We start from the raw sequence: 17,909 nt of genomic DNA, 5'->3' as shown, positions 1-17,909 counted from the left end.
CAGAGCATGTCAAATCCAAAACACCAAATATCAGTAAAAAAAGGACTCCAAAACCTAAAATAAAATTGTCGGAGGAGAAGCGTAAACTTGCCAATATGCCATTTACCACACGGAGTGGCAAGGAACGGCTGAGGCCCTGGCCTATGTTCATGGCTAGTGGTTCAGCTTCACATGAGGATGGAAGCACTCAGCCTCTCGCTAGAAAAATGAAAAGACTCAAGCTGGCAAAAGCAGCACAGCAAAGAACTGTGCATTCTTCGAAATCCCAAATCCACAAGGAGAGTCCAATTGTGTCGGTTGCGATGCCTGACCTTCCCAACACTGGACGTGAAGAGCATGCGCCTTCCACCATTTGCACGCCCCCTGCAAGTGCTGGAAGGAGCACCCGCAGTCCAGTTCCTGATAGTCAGATTGAAGATGTCAGTGTTGAAGTACACCAGGATGAGGAGGATATGGGTGTTGCTGGCGCTGGGGAGGAAATTGACCAGGAGGATTCTGATGGTGAGGTGGTTTGTTTAAGTCAGGCACCCGGGGAGACACCTGTTGTCCGTGGGAGGAATATGGCCGTTGACATGCCAGGTGAAAATACCAAAAAAATCAGCTCTTCGGTGTGGAGGTATTTCACCAGAAATGCGGACAACAGGTGTCAAGCCGTGTGTTCCCTTTGTCAAGCTGTAATAAGTAGGGGTAAGGACGTTAACCACCTCGGAACATCCTCCCTTATACGTCACCTGCAGCGCATTCATAATAAGTCAGTGACAAGTTCAAAAACTTTGGGTGACAGCGGAAGCAGTCCACTGACCAGTAAATCCCTTCCTCTTGTAACCAAGCTCACGCAAACCACCCCACCAACTCCCTCAGTGTCAATTTCCTCCTTCCCCAGGAATGCCAATAGTCCTGCAGGCCATGTCACTGGCAATTCTGACGAGTCCTCTCCTGCCTGGGATTCCTCCGATGCATCCTTGCGTGTAACGCCTACTGCTGCTGGCGCTGCTGTTGTTGCCGCTGGGAGTCGATGGTCATCCCAGAGGGGAAGTCGTAAGCCCACTTGTACTACTTCCAGTAAGCAATTGACTGTTCAACAGTCCTTTGCGAGGAAGATGAAATATCACAGCAGTCTTCCTACTGCAAAGCGGATAACTGAGGCCTTGACAACTATGTTGGTGTTAGACGTGCGTCCGGTATCCGCCGTTAGTTCACAGGGAACTAGACAATTTATTGAGGCAGTGTGCCCCCGTTACCAAATACCATCTAGGTTCCACTTCTCTAGGCAGGCGATACCGAGAATGTACACGGACGTCAGAAAAAGACTCACCAGTGTCCTAAAAAATGCAGTTGTACCCAATGTCCACTTAACCACGGACATGTGGACAAGTGGAGCAGGGCAGGGTCAGGACTATATGACTGTGACAGCCCACTGGGTAGATGTATGGACTCCCGCCGCAAGAACAGCAGCGGCGGCACCAGTAGCAGCATCTCGCAAACGCCAACTCTTTCCTAGGCAGGCTACGCTTTGTATCACCGCTTTCCAGAATACACACACAGCTGAAAACCTCTTACGGCAACTGAGGAAGATCATCGCGGAATGGCTTACCCCAATTGGACTCTCCTGTGGATTTGTGGCATCGGACAACGCCAGCAATATTGTGTGTGCATTAAATATGGGCAAATTCCAGCACGTCCCATGTTTTGCACATACCTTGAATTTGGTGGTGCAGAATTTTTAAAAAAACGACAGGGGCGTGCAAGAGATGCTGTCGGTGGCCAGAAAAATTGCGGGACACTTTCGGCGTGCAGGCACCACGTACAGAAGACTGGAGCACCACCAAAAACTACTGAACCTGCCCTGCCATCATCTGAAGCAAGAAGTGGTAACGAGGTGGAATTCAACCCTCTATATGCTTCAGAGGTTGGAGGAGCAGCAAAAGGCCATTCAAGCCTATACAATTGAGCACGATATAGGAGGTGGAATGCACCTGTCTCAAGTGCAGTGGAGAATGATTTCAACGTTGTGCAAGGTTCTGATGCCCTTTGAACTTGCCACACGTGAAGTCAGTTCAGACACTGCCAGCCTGAGTCAGGTCATTCCCCTCATCAGGCTTTTGCAGAAGAAGCTGGAGGCATTGAAGAAGGAGCTAAAAGGGAGCGATTCCGCTAGGCATGTGGGACTTGTGGATGCAGCCCTTAATTCGCTTAACAAGGATTCACGGGTGGTCAATCTGTTGAAATCAGAGCACTACATTTTGGCCACCGTGCTCGATCCTAGATTTAAAGCCTACCTTGGATCTCTCTTTCCGGCAGACACAAGTCTGCTGGGGTTGAAAGACCTGCTGGTGACAAAATTGTCAAGTCAAGCGGAACGCGACCTGTCAACATCTCCTCCTTCACATTCTCCCGCAACTGGGGGTGCGAGGAAAAGGCTCAGAATTCCGAGCCCACCCGCTGGCGGTGATGCAGGGCAGTCTGGAGCGACTGCTGATGCTGACATCTGGTCCGGACTGAAGGACCTGACAACGATTACGGACATGTCGTCTACTGTCACTGCATATGATTCTCTCAACATTGATAGAATGGTGGAGGATTATATGAGTGACCGCATCCAAGTAGGCACGTCACACAGTCCGTACTTATACTGGCAGGAAAAAGAGGCAATTTGGAGGCCCTTGCACAAACTGGCTTTATTCTACCTAAGTTGCCCTCCCACAAGTGTGTACTCCGAAAGAGTGTTTAGTGCCGCCGCTCACCTTGTCAGCAATCGGCGTACGAGGTTACATCCAGAAAATGTGGAGAAGATGATGTTCATTAAAATGAATTATAATCAATTCCTCCGCGGAGACATTGACCAGCAGCAATTGCCTCCACAAAGTACACAGGGAGCTGAGATGGTGGATTCCAGTGGGGACGAATTGATAATCTGTGAGGAGGGGGATGTACACGGTGATATATCGGAGGGTGAAGATGAGGTGGACATCTTGCCTCTGTAGAGCCAGTTTGTGCAAGGAGAGATTAATTGCTTCTTTTTGGGGGGGGGTCCAAACCAACCCGTCATATCAGTCACAGTCGTGTGGCAGACCCTGTCACTGAAATGATGGGTTGGTTAAAGTGTGCATGTCCTGTTTTGTTTATACAACATAAGGGTGGGTGGGAGGGCCCAAGGACAATTCCATCTTGCACCTCTTTTTTCTTTTCTTTTTCTTTGCATCATGTGCTGATTGGGGAGGGTTTTTTGGAAGGGACATCCTGCGTGACACTGCAGTGCCACTCCTAGATGGGCCCGGTGTTTGTGTCGGCCACTAGGGTCGCTAATCTTACTCACACAGTCAGCTACCTCATTGCGCCTCTTTTTTTCTTTGCGTCATGTGCTGTTTGGGGAGGGTTTTTTGGAAGGGACATCCTGCGTGACACTGCAGTGCCACTCCTAGATGGGCCCGGTGTTTGTGTCGGCCACTAGGGTCGCTAATCTTACTCACACAGCTACCTCATTGCGCCTCTTTTTTTCTTTGCGTCATGTGCTGTTTGGGGAGGGTTTTTTGGAAGGGACATCCTGCGTGACACTGCAGTGCCACTCCTAGATGGGCCCGGTGTTTGTGTCGGCCACTAGGGTCGCTAATCTTACTCACACAGCTACCTCATTGCGCCTCTTTTTTTCTTTGCGTCATGTGCTGTTTGGGGAGGGTTTTTTGGAAGGGCCATCCTGCGTGACACTGCAGTGCCACTCCTAGATGGGCCCGGTGTTTGTGTCGGCCACTAGGGTCGCTAATCTTACTCACACAGCTACCTCATTGCGCCTCTTTTTTTCTTTGCGTCATGTGCTGTTTGGGGAGGGTTTTTTGGAAGGGACATCCTGCGTGACACTGCAGTGCCACTCCTAGATGGGCCCGGTGTTTGTGTCGGCCACTAGGGTCGCTTATCTTACTCACACAGCGACCTCGGTGCAAATTTTAGGACTAAAAATAATATTGTGAGGTGTGAGGTATTCAGAATAGACTGAAAATGAGTGTAAATTATGGTTTTTGAGGTTAATAATACTTTGGGATCAAAATGACCCCCAAATTCTATGATTTAAGCTGTTTTTTAGAGTTTTTTGAAAAAAACACCCGAATCCAAAACACACCCGAATCCGACAAAAAAAATTCGGTGAGGTTTTGCCAAAACGCGTTCGAACCCAAAACACGGCCGCGGAACCGAACCCAAAACCAAAACACAAAACCCGAAAAATTTCAGGCGCTCATCTCTAATTTAGAGTCAGCGAAGCGTCTCAATGCCAGGCAGGCACGATGGGCTTTGTTTTTTGCTCGCTTTAATTTTTTGATAACATATCGCCCTGGGTCAAAAAACATCAAGGCTGATGCGCTCTCGCGGAGTTTTGCTCCAATCCAGGAGACCACCGAGGAGCCGTTGCCCATTGTGTCCCCATCATGTATTAAAGTGGGCATTACCCAGGACCTCTTGTCATTAGTCCTTAGAGCACAGGAGCAGGCTCCTCCAGACCTTCCGGTAGGTCTTTTGTTTGTGCCTCCTAGGTTAAGACAGCGAGTGTTCCTGGAATTCCATGCCAAGAAGTCGGCAGGTCACCCGGGTATTGCCAGAACTCGGGAGTTGCTATCTAGGGCGGTGTGGTGGCCCTCGGTGGCTAAGGATGTGGATCAGTGGGTTCGGGCATGTGACATCTGTGCCCGAAATAAGACTCCTAGAGGGGTTCCTGTTGGCCCATTACATCCACTCTCTATTCCATCTAAGCCATGGACCCACATTTCAATGGATTTTGTTGTGGACTTGCCCAAATCCTCGGGGATGACAGCCATCTGGGTTGTCGTTGACAGGTTTTCGAAGATGGCGCACTTCGTTCCACTGGTTGGGCTGCCATCGGCCAGACGCCTGTCTGAATTATTTATGCTGCATGTTGTGCGTCTCCACGGGTTGCCACTTGATGTGGTCTCTGACCGCGGATCCCAGTTTGTGGCCAAATTCTGGAGGGCATTTTGTTCCGATCTCCAGATTTCTGTCAGCTTGTCGTCAGGCTACCATCCGCAGTCTAATGGGCAGACTGAAAGGGTGAACCAGTCCTTGGAGCAGTTCCTCAGGTGTTATGTCTCCAAGTGTCAGACTGACTGGGTTGCTCATCTGTCAATGGCGGAGTTTGCCTATAACAACGCGGCTCACTCTGCTACAGGGATCTCTCCCTTCCTTTGTGTGTATGGGCATCATCCTAAGGCCAATTCTTTTGACCCCCCTGGACTCCACGCCTGGTGGTTCCTCTGTCGTTTCGGTCCTTAGAGGTATTTGGAGGAAAGTGAAGAAAGCCCTTGTGTCTGTGTCATTAGTGACCAAAAGGGTTTTTGATAAGCGGAAAAGACCCTGCAGCTTCAAATTAGGAGACTTCGTCTGGTTGTCTACCAAGAATTTGAAGTTGAGACAGCCATCTCATAAGTTAGGCCCCCGGTTCATCGGCCCTTATAAGATCACCAGGGTTATCAATCCGGTGGCATTTCAGTTAGATCTGCCCCGTTCTTTGGGTATCAATAAAACATTTCATTGTTCCCTTTTAAAACGGGCGATTAGTAATCCTTCTTCCAGAGGAAGACCTTCCCCTCTTCTGATACGTGGCCAGAGGGAGTTTGTTGTTGAAAGGATTCTTGACTCCAAGATGGTCGGGGTCGGCTGTCATTTTTGGTGCACTGGAAGGGGTATGGCCCGGAGGAGCGGTCGTGGGTGCGCAGTTGTGATCTTCATGCCCCCAGACTGATACGCTCTTTCTTCTCGCAGTTCCCCGATAAACCCGGTGGTAGGGGTTCTTTGACCCCTCGTCAGAGGGGGGGGTACTGTTAGGGTCTCCTGCCCTGTGCTGCCACGTCGTCATGGCAACCGGGAGACAAGTGCTAGCGGAGTAACCTGAGCGCAGCTGATACTCCGGTTCGGGTCTTTTGCTATGCAGTGGTTACAGGCAGGGGATCCGGTGCTGGTTTTTGTGCTCACAGTCTGTGAGGTCTGAGGGGGGCGTGGACAGCACCTGCTTTATAAGGCCTCTTCTCAGGTTAAGCAGATGCTGCTGAATCTTTGTTGGTTAGTCAGTTCCTGAAAGTTAGCCAGTACTGTGTAGCTTTGTATTTGTTGTTGCTTACTGCAAATAGGCCTGGGGATTTGGTACTACACTCTGCCAATCCAGACCTAGCAGTAAGACTGGAGTCAGTCATTTAGCCTGCTGAGGTTCTTTTGCTATTCTGTGAACCCAGCAGGTTTGTGGCTGTACTTTCAGACCTGCGTGCATAATCCTCTCTCACTGTGCAGGGCGTCCATGTGTCAGTTTAGTGGCAGTAAGCTGAACCTGGGCCCTGCAAGTGAGAATTAGGATTGTGGAGACTCTCCTTGTGTCTATTATTCCATCTCTGACCAAGGAGTTTACTGCCACACCCGTTGGTAACCCTTTAGGGTTTTGCTGTTGACCTTAGCAACAGCATTTCGGGTTCTCTACGTATTAAAACACAACATCTTGCTTTTTCCATCTGAGCATTTCTAATACTAGGGAGACACCCAGTTTCTTAGCCTCTGGGCTTCTCTGTTCACTCTGTGTTGGTTTTGTTACCCTATCACCTTCTGTGTACGTTATGTCATATTTCCCAGTTTGTCTGTGAGTTCATTTGTTTTGCATCCCTCTCTGTTCAGACACCAGTACATTCCTGCAGGCACTGGTGTGCATAACAGTTCAAACACCAGTACATTCCTGCAGGCACTGGTGTGCATAACACTCGTTGCCAGGGGTTTCATGCTCTTGGTTCCATGCACGGTGCCAGGGGTTTTCATGCTCAGTGTGTCATGCTCGTTGCCAGGGGTATCATGCGGTAGGTTTTATGCTTGTTGCCAGAGGTATCATGTGCTGGGTTTCAAGCTTGTTGCCAGGTGGTAATATTCGTTGCCAGGGGTTTCATGCACTGGGTGTCATGCTCGTTGCTAGGGGGTAATGCTTGTTGCCAGGGATTTCATGAGCTGGGTGTTGTGCTTGTAACCAGGGGGTAATGCGTGTTGCTAGGGTTGTGCTCCCAGTGCCAGATATTCTGCCACAGTGCCAGGTACACATATGCCCCCAGTGCCATTTATGCCACTTCCCCAGTGCCAGGTACACATATACCCCCAGTGCCAACTATGGCCCCCCTCCCCCAGTGCCAAGTACACATATACCCCCCCAGTGCCAAATACGCCCCCCCCCCCAGTGCCAAATAAGCTCTCCCCCAGTACCCAAATATGCTCTCCCCAGTGCCAAATATGCTCTCCCCCAGTACCCAAATATGCTCTCCCCCAGTGCCAATATGCTCTCCCCAGTGCCAAATATGCTCTTCCCCCAGTGCCCAAATATGCTCCTCCCCAGTGCCAAATATGCTCTCCCCCAGTGCCCAAATATGCTCCCCCCCAGTGCCAAATATGCTCTCCCCCAGTGCCAAATATGCTCTCCCCCAGTGCCCAAATATGCTCCTCCCCAATGCCAAATATGCTCTCCCCCAGTGCCAAATATGCTCTCCCCCAGTGCCCAAATATGCTCCTCCCCAGTGCCAAATATGCTCTCCCCCAGTGCCCAAATATGCTCTCCCCCAGTGCCATTTATGCCACCCCCCCAGTGCCAGGTACACATATACTCCCAGTGCCAACTATGGCCCCCCTCCCCCAGTGCCAGGTACACATATACCCCCCAGTGCCAAATATGCCCCCCCCCAGTGCCAAATAAGCTCTCCCCCAGTGCCCAAATATGCTCTCCCCCAGTGCCCAAATATGTTCTCCCCAGTGCCAATATGCTCTCCCCCAGTGCCCAAATATGCTCCTCCCCAGTGCCAAATATGCTCTCCCCCAGTGCCCAAATATGCTCTCCCCCAGTGCCCAAATATGCTCCTCCCCAGTGCCAAATATGCTCCCCCCCAGTGCCAAATATGCTCTCCCCAGTGCCAAATATGCTCTCCCCCAGTGCCAATATGCTCTTCCCCCAGTGCCCAAATATGCTCCTCCCCAGTGCCAAATATGCTCTCCCCCAGTGCCCAAATATGCTCTACCCCAGTGCCCAAATATGCTCCCCCCCAGTGCCAAATATGCTCTCCCCCAGTGCCAAATATGCTCTCTCCCAGTGCCCAAATATGCTCCTCCCCAGTGCCAAATATGCTCTCCCCCAGTGCCAATATGCTCTCCCCCAGTGCCAAATATGCTCTCCCCCAGTGCCCAAATATGCTCCTCCCCAGTGCCAAATATGCTCTACCCCAGTGCCCAAATATGCTCTCCCCCAGTACCCAAATATGCTCCCCCCAGTGCCCAAATATGCTCTCCCACAGTGCCCAAATATGCTCCCCCCCAGTGCCCAAATATGCTCTCCCCCAGTGCCAAATATGCTCTCCCCCAGTGCCCATATAAGCTCCCCCCCCCCCCCACTGCCAGGTACTCCGTCATCCCTCCCCTCCCCTCCGGGCTGCTGTGCTGTTTGTTTTGTGAAGGAGGGACATGGAGGGGACAGAGCGCGCCTCTCCTGTGTGTCCCTCCTGGGTCTCCGGCAGCAGCGGCGTGTCTGTTTAATGAAGTGACCGTTCGTGAGCTCTGATTGGCTCATGAACTGGCACTTCATTAAAGGGACACACAGGAGAGAATCGCGCTGTGCCCTCCATGTCCCTCCTTCACAAAACAGAATCAGTGGCGGCAGTTATGGCGCCCCGCAGCCCTGCGCGCCCCCAAGCGCACGCAGTAGCTGCGTATCCCTAGTTACGCCACTGTGTGGCTCCCCTATTTGAAATTTGGATGCGCTGCAGCCACACCTCTGAAGCCGCCACTGCTCCTGAGCACAAGATGTCATGAAGTTATGCTGAGGGAGGATGGTAACCAGCTAATGAGAAAACAGCACTGCCTGAGGCACTCATCCTTGGTCAACAGTGTCGCCTCCAGAGCCCTAGTTTACCACAATGACATGACTTGCGCTGCTTCGCCCTCCATCCTGTCCCCAAAAACGCTGAGAATATTGGTGAAACAGCAAGGATGTGGATCTGTGATGACACATACTGCAATGCTCCATCCATGTTCTACCCACCTACCTCCTCCTCTCCCGGGCTAGGAATTGTCAAAGTCAGCAAGTACATTTTGCTTACCCTGCTCTCTGTACACAAGTCTCACATTCCCCAAAAGCCTCATTGATCTCCATTAGAAGTGATTTCCATTTAAAGTCATAACATTGTTGGGGTTATTTGCTCCTAACAAGTCACAGTTCCTTTACTGCGTTTTTACGCTACCAATGCCCAGAAAACATGGCACTGATGGGACTCAGACTGCAAACTCTGGGTTACAACTGCGCAGCCTCTACATAGTAAGCAATAGTTATCCATAGGCTCAGTTTACAGTCTGTTTATCATTTTTAATCACTTCATATGTGTAGACCTGCATCATGCAATTGCCTCATGACCTACTGCTAGTAATGAGCTGATTGGTAACACAGGCCTTTCGCAGCAGTTTTTTGTGAAAAACATATTGGGTGGTATCCTATTAGCCCCAATAAGTCAGCGCGAACCACAGCTTATCAGGGATTTTGAACTGGGAAGAAAGGAGAGAGCAAAGTAACCTTTGTTACAGTATAGATTACAATTGGAACTAGGGCTGGCCTAACCCAGGATGGAGGGACGGGAAGAAGGGGGCGAGTGCACATTTTTTTTGCTAACCCCACTACTCAGGGGGGACTAGCCCTGATGCCAGCTGGTCTAGGGTTTGTGGAATCATGAGGGGGTGCACTTTTGCAGGCTAGTGTTGGGAAAGGAAGAAACGGGTGACCCCACACTTTTCCACGAGATTTTTCCTATATCAGCCTAGTCACTTACAAGTGCTAGTGCTGGTTAAGCTTAGAAAAAGGGAATACACACATTGTACTCCTTTTAATTATTTATTTTTTAAATGCTGTAACACCAAAAAATGGTATGCCTTGTTGAAGTACCTTCAATTCTTCTTCTTCTTCTTCTTCTTCTTCTTCTTCTTCTTCTTCTTCTTCTTCTTCTTCTTCTTCTCCTTCTCCTTCTTCTTCTCCTTCTCCTTCTCCTTCTCCTCCTCCTCCTCCTCCTCCTAGTAAAGGTGAATACCAGCCATATGCCAGATCAACACTATCTGCCCCCAGCTCCACCCCGTCCCCAGCTTTGCAACTCCATGTCCAGAACTATCACCTCTATATCCACTGCTTCACCCCCTCTCTGCTGCTGTCCTGCCCCACCACCTCCACCCATATTGTAACACCCCCACCCACTCACCTGCCAGCTAGGTCTTGTTCCCTTACCATACTGTATTTAACCCATTCCTTGCAGTCAGTTGGTTCCTCTACCTAGGCTAGGGCTAGGCCTATCCCATCTTCCTAGTTGTGCATATACATGTTGGAAATGGGACAGACCTTACAGAATTATTATATAGTATAGTAGTTAAGTGTAATGTATTTATTTTCAACATACCATTAATTTAATGTTTACATATTTACTATACTGAAAAAAGTAACACATTTTTAGTAATAGATCTTTTACTTTGAAATCATGAATCAAAGAGACCATATTATCAAAAACAATATATATTTTTTCATTAATGGTTTGCTAATTTAACATTTCTATTAAATGTTCTCCCTGTGGCACTAATTTAACACAATTGCAGATGCACTTTAATTAAAAAATGTAAGTTGTTAGGTCTTTGATGATGCATCCAATTGTCTGTGTCTATTTCACCTGTAATATTTCCTGCCAACTAATTCATGACACAAAGTGAGTTGTTTGATATATTTAGCATAGAAATTAAAATAATAGGACTACTAAAAGCCTGAGCGCCTCGTGTTACCTTACTGTGCTAAGAGCTGCACTTTATCTTCAATGGGTCTCCTGTTATTGGCACAATGCTCTGACTCCCCTCCCTCTACACTCTGTGCTCATCGCTCAGCTATCTCACAGAAGCATCACTAGGGATACAGTGGTTTGTGGAAGGAGGATGTGAACACTCAGCTATGGGTGCAGGAACAGACCCAAGTCCTACAGAAGGGACACAGAGCTGAGTAGGATCCGGTGAGTCCACAACAATCCATCTTATTAGTGATAAGATATGCAGAGTGTATGCATGCACAGTGTGTGTGTGTGTGTGTGTGTGTGTGTGTGTGTGTGTGTGTGTGTGTGTGTGTGTGTGTGTGTGTGTGTGTGTGTGTGTATATATATATGTATATGTGTGTATATATATATATATATATATATATATATACATATATATACATAATATAAGATGTTGGTGGCAGCTTAACATATTGCAGTGTATAGATAGGTATTACCTGTTTTTGACACACAGTGTATTGGATATAAAATGTTCTTGTGTTCTTTAATATATTGTTGAAATGTACACTGTACTGTACACACATACCAAGTACTATTTTCAATGCAAATACATATCGCTCTACGATGATGATATATAATATGTTTCAGAGGTTTTGTAGGTATAGAGTAAAATATTACACTTCATCCAGAGTTATGTAATCATTGAAGTCCGAGATAAAGGTTTTGCTTTGTTTCTACCTTTTCCCTGTGTTTGCCACCTTGGTTTATGATTCTGAGGTCAGACTAGGGAACATGAAGCATCTCCGTGTTTTTCTTTACCTCCTCTATCAATAGTTTGGAACCCTTTGCCCTAGAGTCAATAAACCATTAATGCTTGTTACAGTGACTCTCCCTCCTTTGTACTGTGCAGTGCACTTGACATCTCCCTTGATTGCTTAATTACCATCAACCAGACATGAATTGAAGGAGCCCAATCTTTACTGACATTTCCCCTTAAATTACATTTGGTTTGCTAACAACTATTAGGTAGTTCAACTGCTAGAAATTAATTGTTTTACTAATCACTTTTTAAGTCATGAATATTCCTTCTCCTCTTACAGTGCTCATCAAAAGTCTGTCCCCAGATACAGATATGTAATTATGATAAGCAAATGATTTGTACTGTGGTAAAAAAAAAAAAACAACTGGGAAAATATATATATCATTTACAAACACACAATTAATACAGGTATGAGTTCTCATCATATTACTCAGCTCCGTAATGCATGAATCCCCCCCCTTCCTTCCTGGACCATATATTTACCCTACAGGGGACCAGGGACATAATTCTCCCCAGCAGACACATGGCACCTTAATCCCCTAATTTTCTCTGGAATTGTAAAGCAATTTTTTTCCTTCCCACTGACGAAAGTTACGGATAGAAAGCTGTCTTGGTGTAGAATATTTTTGAGATATTGTTATCTTGACAAGAGGCCACAGGTTCTATCTATTTGGATGTGAGATTAGGGGACTCTCTTTGTATTAATAAACTACTGTGAAAGTTTGTTTTATATCACCTGAGGGAGTAATGTGAGAGAGGCAAATGACTGCAATAGTTCCAGTTTCACTGTTAGAGAAGCGCTGGCTGACACAGCTGCACTAGCTACAGTAAAGTTACTGCATTCAAGGAAAATGGGCACCCGCACTGCACAGGGGATGTTAAGGATGTAATGAGGGACTAGCCAATGCCATCTCTCAGCTGGAGAACAGGTTGCAAAGTTTAAATGGAATTGACACAAGCATGAGGGATAATGTGTTCCCTGCTGAGACGTGTGAACTAAAAGCGAGTTATTATAGCAAACTTGAACTGATTGTTCACTGCACATCTGCTTATAGTGCTGTATTTGTGTCAGCTGTAATCTTGCATACTCACGATTCTACTAGTGTCAGCTGTAATCGTGCATACTCACTGGATGTTCTATAGCTATAGTGTAAACTAATTTTTACATTAATTATCTATTCTATGTGGTTGTCAGAGCAACCTACTAATCGTACTAAAGACTGACTTCTATATGTTCTATGTCATTCAGCTCTGGCACTTTGCTGGACACATGATGATTGCATCTTTGTGGAATGCACAGAACACACTAGACAAGCAAGCTTGTGCAGCTGGTGACCTTATAGACAATCTGGCATGGTATAGCATTTCTACAGTATGTCTGGTCTGGTATATATGAGGTGGGAGTTTTTGTGCAGACTGAGAATGCATATGGGTGTATATTAGCATTGCAGGTATATTACCTGAAGTTGCCTCCATCTTCAGTATTGGCATTATTACCTGTTAGGTGACATTTCCATTTGCACAACTATTCTCTGTTGTGTATGTGACACTTCATTGCATTACTATATAATATACACATAGGGTAATGCAACTGCTGTATTCGCTATAAGCACTGTCATTACCTTCTCGCTAGCTCTACGCTTTCTCTGTGTTACCATCTGGGAAATGTGACTCCTGATTAGGCTTCATCCAAGTATGCCTTGTATACTATAAGTGACTTGGAATCACGCTACGATGTACATGAGACTTGAAATTCAGTGAAAAAGTAAAAAAGCATGAAGCTCACTATGGCAGAAGATCTAAGTCATGCAATCATGGCGCAAAAATGTTATATGTATAAAAGAATTGAAAAAATATAATAATAATAATAATGTGTGGGCTATAGTAAGAGTGATTAGAAAAGATTTTGCATGATTACATGACATTCTCAGATGAGTTACACATGAACAATCATACTGCCACTTACCCCCACCATTCATCCATGATTTTAAAGCCAGTCTTATGCCAAAATTACTACTACTACCAGGGCCGGTGCTAGGGTGTTCAGCGCCCCCCTGCAAACTATAATTTTGCGCCCTCCCATAACTGAAAAAGGGACAACGCGCGCCAAAGGCATTATATGAAAAATAATCTGTAACCAGGCATTACAAGCATGCTTCTGGTGGAAGATGAGAAGACCACCCGTTGAGGCACAGCACATTTGAACACCTCCATGTACAGTAGTTTTTATTAAGGCTATGGGCAGGATGTACTAAGATATTACGTTGCGCTTATAGCCCTCTTACCGCTCCGATGCGGTGTTATCGCAGTGACCCCAACAGACACGTACACACCACACAGATTGTCCCTTGCCTACACCCTGGCGTGACAGCACCGTGCACAGCAGAGGTATTACATGCAGACTACGCCGACATGGCGGCTCTCATTACACCGGGGTGAGTGACCCAGGGATAGGGACGTATTATAGATCCGTTCTCAGGCGCTACATTTGGCAACAGTCTGGGGCCTAGCTGCAGACTGATCCCGCCATACCCCGATCGGAAGGAAGCAATGCTGGGCACCACAGTGACATTACACAATAGGAAGGGGAGTGTCGCCCAGGTGGATAGATGCGCCTTTGACTGGCCATGGCTCCATGACTTCCCATCATCCGCTCACTCGCTGCCGCCTGCAGCCAGCACTGGGCGGGAAGAGTGTGTGCGGCTCTGGTGTCGCTGCGTGGCCGGGAAAGGAGGAGGCTGTGGAGAGAGCAGGAGATGGTGGAAGAGGGGGGGATGTTTGCTCCTGAGTGTCCTCGCTTCCCAGGGAGGGGAGAGGTGGGAGGCGGCAGTGCTGCTCCGGGGGAGTAGGAGGCGGAGGGTGGGGGCTTCGGAGCAATAAGAGGGCTATTAGCGAAGTGCAACGCAGCTCAGCGCAGTGTAACATATTAGTACATCCCGCCCTTGTGGTCCAGATGGTGGTTCAGCGTATAGTGAAGGCCACACAGGAAAAGGAAATTAAGTCACAATGTCCTTGGAGAAAATTTCAGAGCACTACTTTGGATGGACTTAATAGAAACATACAAATGGCAGATGATAGTGTGCATAACACAAATCAATGCCGTAACTAGACATTTTAGCGCTGTGTGCAAGAAACGGCATCGGTGCCCCCCACTTTATGTAAAATAGGGCAGCGCGAGCCGTAGGTACACGCAAAAAATATAGGGCTTCATGGGGAAGGGGTGTGGCCGCAAAATAATACCAATTCATATTACGGTGTGCAGTAGTCTCCATTATACGCCGCACAGTAGCGCCACTACACCAGGTAGAGCCCCTTTTACACATTACGACGGACAGTCCGCCTTTTTACACATTACGGCAGACAGTCCCCCTTTTTACACATTACGGCAGACAGCATCCCCTTTTTACACATTACGGCAGGTAGCGTCCACTTTTTACACATTACGGCAGACATTGTTCCCTTTTTACACATTATGGCAGACAGCGTCCCCTTTTTACACATTACGGCAGACATCATCCCCTTTTTTACACATTATGGCAGACAGTCCACCTGTTTACACATTACAGCAGACAGCGTCCCCTTTTGCACATTACAGCAGACAGCGTCCCCTTTTTACACATTACGGCAGACATCGTCCCCTTTTTACACATTACGGCAGACAGCGTCCCCTTTTTACACATTACGGCAGACAGCATCCCCCTCTTTACACATTATGGCAGACAGCGTTCCCATTTTTACACATTACGGCGGACAGCGTCCCCATTTTTACACATTACGGCAGACAGCGTCCCCCTTTTTACACATTACGGCAGACAGCGTCCCCTTTTTACACATTACGGCAGACAGCGTCCCCTTTTTACACATTACGGCAGACAGCAAAATTGCATAGCCTTCTCCTAATAGGATAAAACTGTATAAACTATTTATTAAAAGAGCACAATGTTTTTATGTTTGACATACAGTAGTACACATGTGGGAGCTGGTGTGTCTACTACATACCTGGGTAGGACACTTTGGAGAACTGGGGAACAAAGCATTCCATTTAAACAAGTGGTAAATGACAGCTACTGCATCAGAAGTAATCACAGGAGGGACGTTGACTTCCATGCCACATCACTATTTCATCCATATAACAGTTCTGGTCCCCTAAAGCGTACTTACAATCGCTGGCTGGCAGGATCACTCTGTAGCTGCCTTGTCCAGTGTAGCTCCGCCCCCATAGGCCCCATGTAGCTCCACCCCCTCAACACAGCATAGCTCCGCCCCCTAACAGCCGAACACTGCCGCTGTCACAGGGGAGTGGGGAGGAGGAGGCTACAAGTTGCCGGCGCCACTACCTGTCAGTGTGACAGGCACAGCAGCCGGCTGCAGAGGGGACAGGTGCGCAGCAGGGATGCAAAGCAGGGGGAGCGCCTCTCCAGTCCGGCGCCTACCTGCTTTGCATCCCTTTGCTGAGTGGGTGGCGCCGGGCCTGACTACTACTACTACTACTACTACTACTACTACTACTACTACTACTAATAATAATAATAATAATAATAATAATATTTTATTTATTTAGCGCTCTTTCTCTGACAGGACTCAAGGTGCTTTACAGACATCAAAAACAATGTACATAATATAGAAGATTTAAGTAATACAGAAATAGATAAGCCACACAGAAATAAAAAGAAAACCTTGAGCACACAGTAAGTATAATGCAAGATTGGTGTAGGCATTTTGAGTAACAACTTCCAAGGGTTGTGTATTCCACCCTCACATGTACCAGATGAGAAAACCATCTTGGGCGCACTGCGTAGGATTACCCTGGGTGGATTAGTTTACCCCTAGAAGAGATGACACACAATGGGGAGATTGTAATGTCTTAACTAGTGATGAGCGGGTTCGGTTCCACGGAAACCGAACCCCCCCCCCGTACTTCACCCATTTTACACGGGTCCGAGGCATACTCGGATTCTCCCGTAAGGCTCGGTTAACCCGAGCGCGCCCGAACGTCATCATCCCGCTGTCGGATTCTCGCGAGATTCGGATTCTATATAAGGAGCCGCGCGTCGCCGCCATTTTCACTCGTGCATTGGAAATGTTAGGGAGAGGACGTGGCTGGCGTCCTCTCCGTTTATTAATGTTGCTGCAAATATTTGTGCTTATTGCTTAATTGTGGGGACTGGGGAGCAGCTGTATTGTATAGAAGGAGTACAGTGCAGAGTTTTGCTGATCAGTGACCACCAGTTTTATCCGTTCTCTGCCTGAAAAACGCTCCATATCTGTGCTCAGTGTGCTGCATATATCTGTGCTCACACTGCTTTATTGTGGGGACTGGGGACCAGCAGTATTATATAGGAGGAGTACAGTGCAGAGTTTTGCTGACCAGTGACCACCAGTATTATACATTGTCTGCCTGAAAAACGCTCCATATCTGTGCTCAGTGTGCTGCATATATCTGTGCTCACACTGCTTTATTGTGGGGACTGGGGACCAACAGCATTATATAGGAGGAGTACAGTGCAGAGTTTTGCTGACAGTGACCACCAGTATATACAGCAGTACGGTACGGAAGGCCACTGCTCTACCTACCTCTGTGTCGTCAAGTATACTATCCATCTAGATTCTATACCTGTGGTGCATTTTAGTTTTGCAGTTTGCTGACAGTGACCACCAGTATATATAGCAGTACGGTACGGAAGGCCACTGCTCTACCTACCTCTGTGTCGTCAAGTATACTATCCATCTAGATTCTATACCTGTGGTGCATTTTAGTTTTGCAGTTTGCTGACAGTGACCACCAGTATATATAGCAGTACGGTACGGAAGGCCACTGCTCTACCTACCTCTGTGTCGTCAAGTATACTATCCATCTAGATTCTATACCTGTGGTGCATTTTAGTTTTGCAGTTTGCTGACAGTGACCACCAGTATATATAGCAGTACGGTACGGAAGGCCACTGCTCTACCTACCTCTGTGTCGTCAAGTATACTATCCATCTAGATTCTATACCTGTGGTGCATTTTAGTTTTGCAGTTTGCTGACAGTGACCACCAGTATATATAGCAGTACGGTACAGAAGGCCACTGCTCTACCTACCTCTGTGTCGTCAAGTATACTATCCATCCATACCTGTGGTGCATTTCAGTTGTGCGCAGTATATATAGTAGTAGGCCATTGCTATTGATACTGGCATATAATTCCACACATTAAAAAATGGAGAACAAAAATGTGGAGTTTAAAATAGGGAAAGATCAAGATCCACTTCCACCTCGTGCTGAAGCTGCTGCCACTAGTCATGGCCGAG

The 17,909-nt window shown here is 47.4% G+C and overlaps 1 protein-coding gene across 1 annotated transcript in view; it reads left to right on the top strand.

The window, feature by feature from the left end:
- The first annotated feature begins 10,916 nt into the window (after positions 1 to 10,916).
- The window catches only part of LOC134931845 (gonadotropin-releasing hormone II receptor-like), a 102,940-nt gene continuing 95,947 nt past the window's right edge, over positions 10,917 to 17,909 (top strand). The window contains exon 1 of the mRNA XM_063925606.1: positions 10,917 to 11,039. The gene's annotated coding sequence lies outside the window, so the exon portion shown is untranslated. The remainder of the gene's footprint in view (positions 11,040 to 17,909) is intronic.

This window comes from Pseudophryne corroboree, chromosome 6 (assembly GCF_028390025.1).
Source record: "Pseudophryne corroboree isolate aPseCor3 chromosome 6, aPseCor3.hap2, whole genome shotgun sequence".
NCBI classification, from domain to species: domain Eukaryota; kingdom Metazoa; phylum Chordata; class Amphibia; order Anura; family Myobatrachidae; genus Pseudophryne; species Pseudophryne corroboree.
This window is presented reverse-complemented; position numbering and strand designations above follow the sequence as displayed.